Raw genomic sequence first — 15373 nt, forward strand, 5'->3', positions numbered from 1 at the left:
CCCTGGTCTGAAAAAGCACCAACTCGGAGGGTCCATATTGCCTTGACCCCACTGATGAATACGTGGCTACATCTAATTTGCCACCATGGTGCTGGGCTGCTAACTACTCATGCAAAGTACTTGCTGGGACCCAACGTGCCTGGTCGCTTCCTGCCACGGTGGATTTTTTGATTGGGTGCTATGTCGCCATCAAAAAATGCATTGGTTTTTCATTGGCGCCATAGTGCCTCATCGTGTTTTGAAACTTCTGGGCCATGAAACTGTCTGCCCGTCGCCACGAAAGCTTTGTCCTGCCGTACTATGCGACCTGTGACCAAACTCTGAATGACACCTGGTGATCCCTGGTGAGACCTAGCCCATGTCGATCCATGTGGCAGATGGTCGCTATGTCACCATGTTAAAATTTGCACATCTTTGCCATAGCGAGATGGCGCCATCCGTTGATGCAATCCAATCCAATGATGGAGAGGACCATCGCACTTCATACTTCTGCCTGCCATGTCGACACACCTGGCATCGCCCTGTGACATGGCCCCACCTGACACATGACATCAAGGTGCAATGTCCCTGTCATAACCCTTGCGCATCTCTGCCATAGCGCGATGGCACTTACCATCGATCCAAGCTGATCCGACGGTGGAGATCATAGACCCCAACTGTGTGAGCTGCGCTGACAGAAATTTTGGCCTGGTTACATGTGGTCCCTTTTGATTTTCTATCCGGAACACCTGATCACGTCGGTCATTAAAACTTTTTGACATGACTATTTCCGCCGAGCGCTATGTCGCTATGGAGATTTTTCGGCTAATATGCGATAGCGACATAGCGGACAAGGCACCGTGGAACTTTTTTGGCCCACCGAACACTAGACCCACCTTTGCAATGTGTCTTCAGGGCACCATTGCGCTATCATAAATATCGTGCATTTTCTTTATAGCATGATGGCACCAACCGTCGGTCTGCTTAGATCTGACGGCCAGAAACTTACGGGTCGCAACATTAAAATATTAATTCAAGGCTAACTGTTGTACGAGCCGCGCTTTCAAAATTTAAATCCTTGGTGGAAAAACTAGAGGTAACACATACTTTGCCAAATATCTTGCACTTGACCCTAAAAAGAGACCTCCTTTTCTTGTGCTCATCCTTGGTAGGTTCTTTGATCAGTATCCTTCTCAACATCATATTTTCACCTTTCTCTAAATCTAAACTCACCTCTAAGTGTTTAGGACAATCCTCCTCTTGAACATATGTTATCTTTTTCTCCCCTTGTGAATATGATGACTTGTTGGGGCACCTATAAGCTGGGTGACCCAACTGCCCACAATTGTAATACTTCATGGAAGAAAAGTGGGAACTTCTTCCAAATCCACTCAATCTTCCTCTTCCACCAATAGAAAAAAACCCTTCCTCTACCATAACCACTTGTGTTATTAGGTTCATGTGCTTAATCAATGAACTTTGATTTTCCTTGGGCTCTATTCTCATTGCTTCTTGCACTAGAACCTCCTCTATGTCCACCTCTAGAGTCTTTGCCTCTTCCTCTACCCTTAGTACTTGATTCTTGTTTCTTTTTCCTTTTTTCTTCCACTTTGATAGCCATCTGATAACAACTATAGAAGGTAGTGAGTGTAAAGAGACTTATTTCTTCTTGTATACTCTATCTAAGACCATTTAAATACTTGGAAACCTTGATGCTTTCACTTTCTTGCACTCTAGACCTAAGGCTTAGATTTTGAAACTCCTTAGTATAGGTAGCCACTTCTAGGTCTCTTTGTTTGAGATTTTTGTCTTTTCTTGTGTAATTGGATGTCATAATCTGCTTTCAAATAATTTTCTTTTACCTTACCCACCATTGTCTTCCAATTGACAATTGGCTTTTTTCCTTCCTTCTATCTCTCTTCTTGCAAGAACTTCCACCAAGTTGATGCTTGTCCTCTTAACCTTTATTTTTCTATCTTCACCTTTTGTGCCTCTATTATTCTATTATGTTCAAATTATTTTTCCTTACTCTAAATCCATTCCATAGCTAATTTTTCATCCATTATTCTATTAAATATGGGAATGCCTTCTAGTCCCTTGCCACTTAATTCCTTTAATACTTTGAGAAAAGGTTCCTCTGTTAATGGAGGGTCTAGTTTTTGTTCTATTTCCTATTCTACTTGATTCTTTCTCTTGTCCTTATCCACTTCTAAGTGCTCTTTCATCTTGCATGCAATTTCAACAACTTCCTCTAGTTTTATCTTCATCTCTTCCCCAACTTCATCAAGAATCCTATTCTTCTCTTGTTGTTCTATCAAATCTCTTGTCAAATCTAAATTGGTCATTGTGGTGCTTTCTCCTATAGATTCACTTACCTTTGACATGAACTCTACACTACCCAAGCTTTTTTATGACTCTGATACCACTTTGATGGTGAGTCTGAACTAACTCTCAAGAGCCCTTCTAGCTCTTCCTAACACTTATTTCCTTGGTCATGCTAGAGTACTTCTCTTTACCCTACTTGGAGATCACTTCCAAGATCCTTATCTCCTTTAGAACTCTCCACCAATTTTAAACATCAACCATACCTCAAACTCAACTATGCACTCATGGGCTCAATTCATCCACCTTCTTCCCAAATGGATCCTATGAATAGGAATAGGTGTTCTTGATATCCCTAAATTTTCTTCAATCCATTTTGATCCATTTTCATGGATTCATTCTTGAGTTTCCTATCGAGTTCTAACCTTGCTAGGTTTTAGGCCTTATAGTCTTTTTGCCCCAATTAGGCCTCCTAGAAACTAGGTTTCTTGAATTTCTCAAAGATTCCCTTAACAACCCCCTAAATCAACTATGTATTATTTATATCATCAATCGAGGCTCTAATATTTCTTGGGTCTTACATCCTAACATTGTCTGTATGCTAGCTTACTTAGAAACCCCTATTTTTAAGGGTTTGTATGTCAAGATATCTTCTATACTTCCATTAGTTGCTTAAAAAAACTCCACTTCTCCTCTCCTTGAATAAAAACAATAAGCACACACCTATCTACATTCTCCCACCATTGATTGGTTTAGTATAATTCATTTAGTAAGTCCTCTTGCTACTGTTCTACACAAACCACTAGCCAAAATGCCACTACACTCTCATAGAGCTTGGTAGTAAAAATAGTTCTAATGCAAGAAGTGACTACACACTTCATATATAAAATATTTACACAATTCTTTACTTGATTCCAAGTGTCCATGAAGTTTGAACCACATGAACTCAAGGTAAAGCCATTATTTACATGACTAGTTTAGAATTGGACAACGAACCAGTGGAACTTGAATAATTTACAAAATGACCAATAATATACCAAACTGCTAAACTAATGATAAAAATATTTAATACATAATTATAGTCAAAGTACCAATGTATTAATTTAGTTCCTTCAATCCATTCAATGTATGGATCAAGTCTTTATTACAAAAACACAGTTTAAAATCTTGGTTCTCAATCCATATTCTCTATAATAACTTCACTCAATATTAGATTAGGGTTTGATTGGTCCTAAATATCCTATTTCCACATGTATGGATCCTTAGGTCAAGATTTTGGGAACCATTAAATCCCTTTCCTAGTTTTCAAGAAATGTTGTCATGATAACTTTGCAAAGTTATCATGAGAAACTTTTACATCTTTTAAAATTTTGTCAAACCAATAACCTCAATGGTTAAACTCAACTTCAAACCATTACATATGACCTTAAAATAGATAAAAACATCAAAAACTCAAAATCCACTCCATTTTGGAGTCTTCATCAAAGTTTGACATTTTGTTGACTTTCTAGGACTTAAACACCTAGATCCTAAATGGCCCCTCAAAACACTTGACTCAACTCAACCCTATAACTATCCACACATAAAAAAAAACTTGGGACTTCATAACTTAGTCCTTATTATTTTGTGGTTGGATAAACCAACCTACAAGACAAAATATTTTAAATTTCTTCAAAAGACCTTAAGGTGCTCCTATACCAGTTTTATGAAATTGACAGTGATTTGCATATTGAATTACGAGTGATATAGAAAGAGGAACCTAGATCAGAGATTAGAAATGAATATGTAACACCTAACATAAATGTGGAAAAGAATCATCATTTTGATTAGATAATTGGTAGTGTGAAAAAAGGAGTTATGAAAAGGAACAAGGTAAGTGAATAATTGTGTTTGATTTATCAAGTTGAGCCTAAGAATGATGATGAAGGTTGTAAACATGATTATTGGATTAAAGCTATAAAATAAGAACTATATAATATTGAAAGAACAAGACTTGGGAATCAGTTCCTAGACCTAAAGATAAGAGTGTTGTTGGGACTAAGTGGGTATTTAGAAATAAAATGAATGAACAAGGTGAAGTTCATGGAAACAAACAAAAATTGGTATATAAAGGTTATTCACAATGAAAAGGAATTGATTTTGAAGAAACTTTTGCACATGTTTCTATATTAGAAGTAGTAAGAATTTTTTTGACATATGTAGCTGACAAGAACTTTAGAGTTTATCAAATGGATATCAAGTTAGATTCTAAATGGAGAACTTGATGAATAGGTATACATTGGGCAATGTGATGGTTTTCCTTTAACAGATAAAGAAGATATGGTTTGCATTTTGAAAAAGGAAATCTATGGACTAAAACAAGCACCTAGAGAATCGTATGCAAAATTGGATAAATACTTGGCTAGTTTGGGATTTGAGAAAGGTAATTGTTGAGCTATCATTTTTCACAATGCTAAACGGTAGGAATCCTTTCGAACTCCTCTCTTGAAAAGCTAATCTAAGGATCAACTCCAAGGTTTTGAGTGATCTTGCAACCTACTAGAATTTGCTCAGTTCAAGATAAATGTGAATTTTCATGAGGAGGCCTTTGGTGGTTCAAAAAATTTGAATGAGATGTAGAATCTAGCTACTATCAAAAGAATAAAACACACACAAAAAAAGAACTATGTTTTTGTATTTTTATGTTTTTAATGAATGAAATCTAACAATGCAACTATATGAATTCCTAATTTATCTAGGGGGTAGAAAAAAAAATAACAAAGATAAGGTAACAAGAAGTTTAAGAAAATAATATGAAAATTAAAATTCTAATGGACATAAGCTATGAAAAAAACATGTCTGTGAATTAAGCTTTCAAAAATATTGATAGGTAACCAATGAAAATAGGAGCAGTGCTTCCTTAATTCCACTAATGCAATCATCGGTAAGAATTTAGTAACCATAAGATGTTTCACTTTTCATCAAATCACAAGGCCATAGAAAGTGCACTCGTGCGAGATGAAAAGCTATACATGAACAATATGATGATCTCTTCTTCAACTAGATATGTCAGTAGAATTTGTAGACCCATAGCAAACACCAGAATTAAAAGATTGCACAACCAAAAATAATGCAATAAACTTTTGGCTCAATCACATTCCATGAATGTACATCCACAAAATATAACACACTTAGGCAAGAATCACTACACTCCAAATGCGAGCACCAAAAGCATATATTATTTCAAAAATAACAATGGCCTTGATTACATATTAAAATCCCAAATTTAAAAGAAATCATCTCCTAAATTTGTGTTGAGAGTGAGAGATATCTTTATTCGATCATATACTTCTAATTTAATAAAACAAACTAACTAATTAACTAGTGCTTAGTAGGACTCCATCCATTTTTATATCATTAATTGGATGCATGAGCCTTTACATGTCATAAAACAAAGAAATAATGAGAAAATAAGAAGAAGAAAGCCTTTAGTTGATGTAGAAGTGTCTTGAAGTGCCAAAAATAGAAGCTCAACCTTTATTGGGCATCTATCGGAGTTAAACTATTGTCAAAATGTGTTTTTGATGCATGGAAAGCTCTAATTTTGGAACTAGCAGTTAACTATTGGTGCACCTAAGAATAAGTGCATCTCAAAAAGAAGTGCACTTGTGCATCTCTGACTTCTTCAAATTCTTCCAACACTTTGTTGCTAAAAGGTGCACTAGTGCACCTCAGGGACCAAAAAATGAAAAATTTTGCTAAGTGTCAAAAAATGAAATTTCAGCTTCTAGGTTTGGTCCCCTTTCATACTAGATCTATGTCTAGGTGCTTGCCCTTGAATTTCTCAATAATTTTTGTGACCTTGGCTACATCTAATAAATCTAAGGCATTATACTTATCCTTAACCTTATGATTGTAGTTTTCCACCTCTATATGCATCTTAGCAAAGTCCCCTAATTTAGTATCCAACTCTAGTAATGCTTCTTCTATCCTAAAGGCCTACCAAATGTCTTCATCAGTAGTAACTTCTTCAAATGTCTTCCTAAATTTATGCACTACTACCTCTATCGGTATCTATTTCTCCCATGCATCATCTTTGAAAATTTCTAGACATGCATCACTATAATGTTTCTCTACTTCCAAAATTTGCTCTTGGGCTTGGTCCTTGAGCTAATGGATCTCCACATGTAATGTTTCCATTACTTTATTACTATCTGCTATCTTTTCAATCCAATAATCTATCAAATCTAACTCCTATTCTATATATACATCTACAAGCATTCTATACTCCTATCCTTTTAATGCTTGTAGCACCTATAAATCTTTCTACCAAGTATGTACCTCATCCATAAGAGTGAAATCTTGTTTCAAAATTACTACCATTTTATCCACATTCTCTTGCATAACATGAAGTAGCTTCAAATTTCCTTGGATGGTAAGAACATCCTTCTCCTTAAAACTTCCCCACCACTACTGATAGGCATTCAAAAATGGATCCAAATGTACCCCTCCCCTATCTCTTGCTTCAATTGTTGCACTTAAAGTATCTTCGGGGTGTTCGGGATCCAAGGGACCAACAACTTTGGCTAAATATCCTCTTAGGATTTCATTTTTCCTTCGAAGTGTTATTAGTTTTGCCCCTTCCTATTCCAAACTTCTAAAAACCTCATTCATCTCCATTGTGAACATCAACTAGGCTATATCCAATGTAGCCTTTCCAAGCATAACATCTCTGATTTGATAATCATGCGGAGTCAAATCCTCTTCATCTACATCAAGAGGAGGAATAGCCACTTATGCAAATAAATCTTGGTTTTGGTCACTATTGATGAAAGTTAATGCCTTTGCCACTTTTGATGGGGACTCAGGTTTCCTTAGAACCTCAATCAATTCTATCATGTCCTCTTCATTGGCATTGAATTGTTTCTTTTTATTTCTTATCATCTCTTTTCACAACCATCTTGGGATCTGCTCCACTGATGGCCTGCCTTTCGATGATGAAGGAGTTTTCTATGCTATGCTTTTTCCCTTATCACTCCTCTTTGGGGTCTTTCCCCTTTGTGAAGGTTCCCCTTCTACAATCCATATATCAGTGGAGCCTATAGTTCTCACCTTAGTGTCCTGGGAAGTTTGTTGTGGTTGTTCACTTTCCCATCACTTCTTTGGTGGATACTTGTTGTGGTTCCTCTTCTTGTTGTTATGCCTAAACCTACTCACTTTCTATTCTTGGAGGAAGAGGAGTAACTGATCACTTGTCAACACAAAATGTAACCTATGATTGGGATGTGGGGACCATTTCAAGTCCTTGTGACTTGGGGGGTATCTAAGTCCAATCATCCTATTGAGGTTGATTGGTTGGCATATCTCGGATCTTATCCCCAACCAACTTAGTACCTATAGGAATAAAGTTAAAATCTAACAACTTAAAGATATCAATGCCCTCCACATGCTACTCATCAATCCATTGTTGCATTTCATCCTCTGATGTGGTTGTTTGCAGAGGTTCTTCTGGGATTGGTTGTCATGTAGTCATAGAACTTCTTCTTCTTTCCTCGATCACAGCTCTAGCTAGTTAGCTTATCCTATTCAAAGGTACATAATCCTCATCATCCTCTTCTTCATCTTCCTCAAGAAAATATTTTCGGATTGATAGGATAGGAACCACTTTCCTGATCACCCTTTGCCTCTTTTTGGCCAGCATTTTAATCTTTCTTCCCATTTTATGTGCAGAAGGGGATGCTTTCTCTATCTGTTGAGGAGGGGAAACTTCTTGAATTTCAACCTCTATTTCTATTTGGCTGGGTGTAGCTGGTGGCACTTGAGGGTCTACCTAGACTTGTGAAGCTCTAGTATCTTCTAACCCTTGCACATTTTTTTCTCCTTATTACGTAGGTGCCTAGATTTCACCCTCTTCTAGCTTTGGCTGGGTAGGCTTGTGTGTGGAAGATTACTGTTTCAAGTATTGGGTCAAGTTTGAATGGTTTCTTTATCCAATCTTACATCATTTTAATGATGTGCCTCACCTGATGGTTGATATCAAAATTCTCTTCTTTGTCAACCTTAGCATTCATAATGGGCCTATTGCCAATCTTATCCCCATTGAACAAAGGATCAAGAACCTCCTCAGAATCCTACTATAATATGTTTAATGGTGCCTTTATCTTTAGGGCCTTCTCTATCAAGTACAAAGTCATCCTACAATAATCCCTTTTTTGGATATCATAGTCATTTGATGCATTCATCCAATGATCCTCAATATCCTCTTTGTGGCTGAATGCTTTTCTCGCCAAATACTGCACTCTCATGATGTTATCAAAACATGGCTACAGAGAATTGTACTCTTCCAAGGGATACTGATCCCATTCACTTTCAAAATAAATAATGTCTTGCTTCCTAACCACCCTAAAAGGTCCTATAGTCAAAGGCCATTTCCAACAATGTTTATGGTGTTTCCTAACTCTGTCATATGTAGACACAATTTGTCAAGAAATCTCCAAGAGGACGAGTCTGTGACAAGGGTACCTCGGAAGCTTCTTTGGGTTCACTATTATACCTACTACCCTTAGATATGTAAAAGTTTAGAATTGGATATAATATGCTCCAAGTATTGTTATTTGTGCCATTGCATCATCAAATAACCTCTTCACATTATCCCCTTCTATAAATCTAATTATAGCGAATATAAATGCATCATTAACAATTCTATACTCCTTATTCTATTCTGGGAGTTTCTTCTTCACCAATTGAGGGTAGAAAATATAAGGCCATGCATTAGGATCTTGTATGCTACCTCTCTTGCATAGCCCTAGATAGTCTATTTCTTTCATGGCTAACAAGTATACTAGGTATGATGTCATATAAAAAATCCTTTTGTTATTTACTATTACCAACTACTCACACAAATTCTCACTCAGAGTGGAAGCCCAATCTAGTGGCATCTCTACTTTCTCGATTTTTTCAATGAAGTGTACCATGAAAATATTCAGATGCCCTATTGCCAGTAGACCCATAACTCTGCTCAAAAGTATGGTAGAGTAGTTGATGTCTTTGATCATGTATCCTCTAGTCATGTCAAACTTTCATGTCTTCTTCCCCAAAGGAGTCTTCTTGATGAGGTACGAGGACTAAATGATCTCCAAGGCTTCCTCAATGTGTTCACGGTACCACCTTTCTACCTGTTCATAGATGAGCCTGATAAATTGATCTTCCCATGGGAGATGAAATACTTTCTTAATATTCATTGGGCACAAATCAAGGACAATTTCTCCTGTTACACTCTTCACCACTGTCTCCTTAGCAGCAAAGTGTTTTGCAAGTGTCATGTCTAATTCTAAAGATTGTACAGACACTAGGTGTGATGTTGCATTAACAAGTCATGATCTAATAAGAATAGAGACCATTTTCTAACCTCTTAGTAGGTTTTTTGCAAATCTTTAAGAATTCCCCCAAATCAGTATGTCTAAATTCTGTATCTTTGATCTCTAAGTGGTCATCTTGAAACCTTGACTTTGTTGGAACACCTTAGAACTTGAAGACAATGGGTTTCAATGCCATTTTTTCACCAAGTGAAGATGATGAAGATGTCATTGTATCTACACAAAAGACATCAATTAGTCTAGATTGGAGAAAAATGAATTAATAATACCCTAAAACTGATTTACACAAAACTCAGAGAAGAGAGTTTGCTTTGAAAACACTAGAAAACTTGTTTCAACCCTAAATTATTTTTTTTTTATTTAAAAAATGGCACACTTGCAAAGTGTGCCTGGTGTGCAACACTCTCTTCAAATTAATAAGTTTCTTCTTAAAAATTTATGTGCACACTAGCGCACCAAGTTAGGTGTGCTAGTGCACACCTAATTTTTTTAAAAATTTTATGTTTTGTGTTTTTTTTTTTTTTTGGATTATTGAAATTAGGTGCACACTAGCACACCATGTTAGATGTGCTAGTGCACACCTAATTCTTAGGTTCAGTGGAGTTTTTGTTTTAAATTTTAAACTTTGAATATTGGATACTCTTTGCTTAGTGCAGGGGCAAAGGGAAATGAAGGGGCACCAAGTCCAATGTTGTGGTTTTGTCATGGAGGAAGTAGACCTAGCAAAGCAAGGAGATATGGTCTAACCAAGTGTATGAGGAGAACAGGAGTGACAAAGCATGCAAAGAGTAAAATGAAAATGGATGGGGACCCTCCCTCCTATTAATAGGCAATGGGACTCTTGTCGCAGCTACAGAGGTGTGCAACTATGCTACTATGTAGTTGTGCTTAAAAACCTATTTTGAACCTTGAGTGCACTAGCACACCTCACAAGGTGTAGTTAGTAAACCAAAAATTTCCAATACTTAGCCTTTTCTTTGAATTCTCTTGAATTTTCTACCTTTAGGTTCTTCTGTCAAGACTTGAACATGACCTCGGGGACTATGGGAGACCTCAAACTAACTCGAATCCTGAATTAGGAGTCTAAAAGCCCAATAAACCACCAAATTATAATGGTGATATACGTATGTTTATCAACAAAAATAAAAGCAATCTAAATTTAACAATCAAACGACCCTCTTAAAAAAGTAAAATAATTAGTCAAAAAAACATGAAAATTCCAAGTTAAACTATGGGGGACTTAAAAAAAGGTACTTTAGAAAGAAATGAGTAACTTAGTTCATTCCATTTTAGAAATGTGACATGTGTTTGTAGAACCACAACAAATAGCCCCAACAAAAAGGAAGAAATGAAAATGTCATTTCTTCATCAGCAAACATTCCTTCAACATCTATCAAACACCAACTGAATTCCAAACATTCTAAGAATATTTTGAATGACTTCACAATAAAAAATTTCAAACTTTCAAACTCCAAGTTCAGTGTGTGCTTCATGTATTCATTTCCTTTGACACTTTAGGATGTAGTCTATCAAAACATTCTGACCACATGGAAACAATCTTCCACGCCATCTGACTCATCTACCAAGAATCCCCATGAAGGTCATTTGTTGATCCTTTGCCTGACCAGATGAGAGAAATAGTTCAAGGGCTCTTAGCAGGTTGTCACTTTTCTTTAAAAAAAATTGATAATTCTTTTGAATATTTGCTCCATATAGTTCATAATGTCACCATTTGGATGAAGCAATGTTTTGGTTACTAGATAACTCATTTTGAATGTGTATACATTTTCCAGATTACTCTTTTAGTTCTTTTAGAATCCTTCAGTCTTAACACCATTCTTTCTTTTTTATTTTCTTCTATATCCTGACTATGCTTAGACTATGTAGCCAAGACATCAGTGTTGTTTCTTGCATTCAATCTTTTTGTGAACATCCCTTACATTTGTCTTTTAGAACTTTTTAGAAACTCTCAAACCAAAAAATGATCTTAGCAATCCTTTTGAGAAGACCCTTCTGTTTGAACCAATTGGGGTCTAGATCATCCCTTGCTATCTTCAACCTTGGTTCGACAACATCTGAGACAATCGAGCGTTAACTTTGCAAAGTATCGAGAAATTGTTGATCTACAATTTTGAATTCAAGACTGAAAGTCCCCTATTACTGCAAGTAACATTCATTCCTCAGTTGGTATAAGACACACAATAATCAAAATGTGTTGACAAAGAAATGCCTCTTCCTAAAATTGGAACCGAAAGAGTAGTTAGTAAGATACGTCAAGATAAAAAAATATTGAGTGCACCTACCCTTGGGACTGAGATAACTTTGAAAACAAATACACAACTAAAAGCAAACACACAACTAAAAAGCAAGCACACATGTAGAAAAAAAACACACTTTCAAAAATGAAATCTAACTAATTAATTCTTTTTTTTTTTTTTTTTTTGAATCTTCTAGGTTTCAAAATAATGTTTCAAAAATTACCCATTGATTAGTAATGAAACTAATTCCCCCTGTAAGGAACTAAGCCTAAAATTATTTTCTCTAAGAATCTCCACAATCTGATAGGGGCCAATCCACAAGCATTGAAACTTTGTATGGCTACCTAGCTTCTCCTTTACCTTATGCTAGAGTAGAAAAAGGTTGGATATCCTAAAATATTTTATCATGGCTCTCTTATCAAACCACTTATTGATGACTACTTGATGTTTAGCCATGTGCTCCAAAGTAGTTGTCCATTTTTCATCCATCTCTAAAACATTCATCAATCTAATTTGTACTCTATCTACATCTTTAGCATACCCACTCCTGAATTTCAAAAAAAAGGATCCTAAGATTTAGTGGGAATACTGGCTCTTATCCATACATAAGAAAATATAGAGATGCCCCCAAAGCATTCTTGACCCTCACTCAATCTGTCCATAGAGCATATTTAAGTTGTGTATGCCAATCTTTAGGATTCTCCTTTAACAAATGTCTTATTACTGTGATCAATTTTGTATTCATAGATTGTGCAACACCATTCCCTTGTGGGTAATAATTTGAAGAAAACTTAACGATAACTTGATTTTCTAGTGTCCATTGAGTTAAGAATATTGATGCAAAAGCTGATCCGTTATCGCATACTAGAGAAAATTGCATCGTGAACCTAGTAACAATGTGTTCCTCTAGGAAATCAATAACCACTTTAGCTATGTAATTTCTAAATGTCTCTACTTCTGTCCATTGTGTATAGTAATCAGTAGCTGTAAGAAAAAAAATCTTTGCAGTCAATAATGGTAGATTGACTGGACCAATGAAATCTAGCCCCTACTTTGCAAAAGGGCATATCTCAAATATTGGCTGTAAAGGCATTATAGTATGTCTTTCTTTGTTAGCACTAGTCTAAAAAATATGATAAGTATGCACATGCTCAAAAGTATCTTTGAATATTGTGGGCTAGAAATAACCCAATCTTAAAATCATATGAGTAGTTGGTTCTACTAAACCATGCCCTATACCATACTTATCATGGAATTGTTCCAAAACTTCTCTTACTTCCTATCATCCCAAGCACTTTAGGTAAATACCTTTATAGTTCCTTTTATATAATTTTCTATCATGTAGCATATAGGATTCACACTTCATTTTAAGTCCCCTATGCTATGAACTATTCATCCAATTGGGATACTAATTTTGTAAAAGATAATAAACAATATTTTGCTACCAAACATCTATTACTACACCTTGGTCTATATCAACTTGAGATACTAAAATTTTCTTTTGATCTTCCATATCTGTTTCACCATAAAATTTGAACTTCTTTTCATGTTCAATTTGGTTATCCACTATCATTTTTTATAATCCTTGACCTCTAACTAATTAAATTTCTAAGTCAAATTCTTGGAGGATTGCCATCCATTTTCCTCACCTTTCACCAAGTTCATTTTGCATCAACAAAGTCTTAACTATTGAATTAGGTACAATCACATACATCTTGCTTCTGAGTATATAATGGTGGAACTTCTTTACTACTTTGATTAAAGAAAAGACTATTTATCAAGATTAGAATAATTTAACTCAGCATTTTTCAGAGGACAGCTCATAAAGGAAATGGGCCTTTCATCTTCTTTTTCCTTCTTTTGCATAAGAATTCCAGAATATGAATTTTCTAAGGAAAAGCAGTATATTTTGAAAGGTAGCCCATAATCTGGACTCACTAGTACTGGGGCCATAGAAATGGCCACTTTGATATCCTCAAATGACTTCTTAATCTCTGGAACCCATTCTATTTTAGCTCACTTTGTGAGTAAATCATTAATGCGACGAACTATCTCTGCAAATCTACTTATGAATTCTCACACAAAATTTATCTTCCCAAAGTAAGATTTAAGTTCTTTTCAACTGTGAAGTGGTGATAACTTTAGAATAGCTCCAATTCTATCAAGATCAATAGAGATTCCTTCTTCAAAGATAATATGACCTAGGAGCTTTCCTGTAGTGATCCCAGATGAATATTTCTTGGGATTGAGAGATATGTTGTACTTAAGGAATCTATTGAATACCTATCTCAAATTGGTAATGTGACTACTTTGATCCTTTGAAAAGATAGTTAAGTCATCCATGTAAATGACTATACACTTGTTTATCAATCCTTTAAGAGCTTTATCCATGGCTTGTTGAAAAGTAGCCCCTGCATTAATTAGGCCAAAATGCATTCTTCTATAGGCAAAATTTTCCCATTTAGTCATGAAGTTTTTCTTTAGCCTATCTTCTTCATCAACCATTACCTAATTATATCTTGAATATCCATCCAAGAAAGACATCATTTTTGAACCATTTATGATTTGTAGGACCTCATCTAGTGAAGGAAAAGGGTAGTTGTCCTTTTGAGATGCAAGGTTCAAGTTACAAAAATCTATGCAAAGACAAATCTCTCTGGTCTTTTTCCACACAAGAACCAAATTAGCCACCCATGTAGAATGGAGAATGGGGAATATGATCTTGGCATCAAGTAACTTCTTATCTTCCTTCATTATTAGTGGTTTAATGATGGGATTAACAGGCCTTTGCCTTTGATAGAAAGGCTTTGCATCTGGTTTCAAAGAAATTTCATGTGTGATAATCTCAGGATCATATGTTTTCAACTCTTTGTAGCTTTAAGCAATGACATCTTTATATTCTGAAAGTAATTTAAGCATGTCTTCCCTTTCTTTTGTATTGCATGCTTTTCTGATCCTTACCATTCTAGGATCATCATCAATACCTAAGTTGTATGAGTCACATTCTTTGATTCCCTTTTCTTTGACCATTCTTTTGTTAAGTTTTGATTCATCATGGTCAAAAATGCACTCCAACTAAACCATTCCCTTGGGAATAGTGTTGGTTTTTAAGTTTAGAATCCCATCTTCATCTTCCAGTTCATCATTCTCAACTTTTGTCATCTGGAATGTCATCAATTTCCTGCCCTTTAAAGTGGCCATTGCACATGATAAATTTGAGTATATTTTGATCATCTTGAAAGACTTGGAAGTTTGTGATATTGTTCAGGAGGGATGGAGCAGCAACCAATTCTACTAAAACTCTTTTCAATTTGGTTCTCTCAATTGGTTGTAATGCACTAGCTAAAATAGTGTGAGCATTTGCTACCATGTTTTTCCTTCTTGGAATGGACCATATGTTCAAAGCTTCAAAATCATTCATTAAGTCCCATAATCTTTTCCTATAAGCAAGAAACCTCT

The sequence above is a fragment of the Cupressus sempervirens genome, chromosome 6 (genome assembly GCF_028749045.1).
Source record: "Cupressus sempervirens isolate cs-2001-9-10 chromosome 6, ASM2874904v1, whole genome shotgun sequence".
Taxonomy (NCBI): Eukaryota; Viridiplantae; Streptophyta; class Pinopsida; order Cupressales; family Cupressaceae; genus Cupressus; species Cupressus sempervirens.